Raw genomic sequence first — 2,508 nt, 5'->3', positions numbered from 1 at the left:
TCTCTCTCTCTCTCTCTCTCTCTCTTATGCAATAATAAGAACTCACCTGATCTAAGGGTTGTAGAAGAGAAGTTGTGTTAGGAGGAAGAAAGACGACACGAACGTTTGGGTGTAGGCCAATGGTGCACAACCGGCGGCCCGCGGGCCGCATGCAGTGAAGCACATGGCGGCCCTCGAAGTTATCATAGAAAACACAATATATCACTCTCTGTACAGTAAAAGAAAATAATAAATATAAACATATTACTCCGTCTTATGATAAAATTACAAATAGTAAAAATGTACTATATAACACACACACACACACACATACATATGTATGTATGTATGTATATGTGTCTGTGCATATATAAACATATATATATATATATATATATATATATATATATATATATATATATATATATGTATGTATGTATTATTCTTTGTGTTTTCTTGTTATTGTTGAATTATCTCGTTATCTATAATCAGTTCATTCACTAAATTCATAATTTCATCACCATCCTCGAACACGAAAGCAGTCGAGACAAGAGGTGAACGTGTATGGCTGTTTGTGAACGTTGTCTAGACGGGAGTAACCTTGTTGTTGTGAAGGGAAGGTAACCACCTGAAGTTATATCTAAATTGATATTTATCATAATTTTTAATACTATTCTCTTTTTAAACAGATGCGAAACCTTTTTTTGTTTTTCTTGTTTTTCTTTTTTTATTGTATTTTACATTCATAATTATGGTTTCCTAATACATCTAAATTCCAGTTTAAAAAGTTTTTAAAATGATTATTTGGCAACCTTCCAAGTTAGCCAATTTGTCTGAGCTCCGATAGTTTCTTTGCAGTCTAAAATAGGAGATATTGCTACAAGGCCAGGCATTTATCATTGTAGTGTTTTCAGATTCATTTTGCTTAGCTACCATGGCTTTGGTACTTCTGTGGACAAAAACTCAAGTCGAAAAAGAAAGCTTGAAGATGAACATAGAAAATTTCAAGAAATATGGACAGATAAATATTTCTTTGTGGAAAACAGTGAAAAAAAAAATCATTTGCTTGATATGCCAGAATAGTGTGGCCGTTTGTAAGGAATACAATTTGCAAAGGCATTTTGACAAAGCACAAGCCTTATGAAAAATTTGTTGGTGAACTAAGAAAGCAGAAAATTGAATCACTAATGCAAGGTTTTCATGTGCAGAAAAATATGTTTATTCAGAAAAATAAAGAGGCACAGGACGTAACAGAAGTGAGTTATGAAATTGCAAACCTGATTGCTAAACATTCCAAGGCATTTTCAGAGGGGGATTTCATTAAAAAGTGTATTCTACTTGCTGCTCAAAAACTTTCTCCAGATGTTTTGAAAAAGTTTGAGAATATCAGTTTGAATCGTATGACAGTGCAACGTCGTATTGTTGATTTGTCAGGTGATATAGTAGACCAGTTGAAGGAGAAAAGTAAACAATTTGTGTACTTCTCCCTAGCCACTGATGAATCTACTGATGTTACATCTACGGCTCAGCTACATGTATTTGTACGTGGTGTGACAGAGGACTTTTCTATTCATGAGGAACTCGTAGGGCTCAGTTCATTGAAGGGGCAGACAACTGGTAGTGATTTACTTAATGGACTTTTAGAACAAATTTCAGTAATTGAGTTAGATTTGGACAAGTTAATAGGAATATCAACTGATGGGGCTCCTGCAATAATAGGCAAGCAGAATGGATTGGTGCAGCTATTGATTAAACACCTTGGAGAGCGAAAATATGAACTGAAACAATTTCATTGCATAATACATCAACAAAATTTGTGGAAAAGAACTGGACTTTGATCATGTAATGAAAGTTGTAGTTTCTACAGTCAATTTTATCAAGTCACGCTCAGCTTTGCATCACTGGCAATTCAAGCAATTTCTTGATGACATTGAAGCAGAATATGGCGATTTAGTGTTTTTCACTCAAGTAAGGTGGTTAAGCAGGGGAAATACGCTGAAAAGATTTGTCAGTCTTCTGGATGAAATTGAGACATTTCTTAATGAAAAGAATAAGATGGTACCAGAACTTACAAATGCTGACTGGCTTTGTGATTTGTCATTTCTTGTAGATCTCACAAGTCATTTAAATAACTTGAATCATAAACTTCAGGGGAATAACCAACTTATTTCTCAGCTAGCCAATTATGTGACAGCTTTGGAACAAAAACTAAAATTGTTTCAGTTACAGATAGTTAAAGGAGAGTTAGGACACTTCCCAAATTACAAACTTATGTGTGAGAAACACAAAGTATGCAATAGACATGAATATTATGCAGCAAAATTAGGAAAACTTTTGGAGGCCTTTGAGAGCCGATTTGAGGACCTAAAAAAAAGGCAATGATTTGAAGTTGTTCAGCAACCCCTTTTCTGTATCTCCTGATGAAGTAGAATTCGAAGCACAACTCGAACTGATTGATCTTCAGAATAATGACAGCCTTCGTACCAAGTATAATGAAGGGGACTTGCTCAAATTTTATAATTGCTTGGC

Source organism: Palaemon carinicauda, chromosome 3, assembly GCF_036898095.1.
Source record: "Palaemon carinicauda isolate YSFRI2023 chromosome 3, ASM3689809v2, whole genome shotgun sequence".
Classification (NCBI taxonomy): Eukaryota; Metazoa; Arthropoda; class Malacostraca; order Decapoda; family Palaemonidae; genus Palaemon; species Palaemon carinicauda.
The sequence above is the reverse complement of the archived record's forward strand: the minus strand, read 5'-3'. Positions refer to the sequence as shown.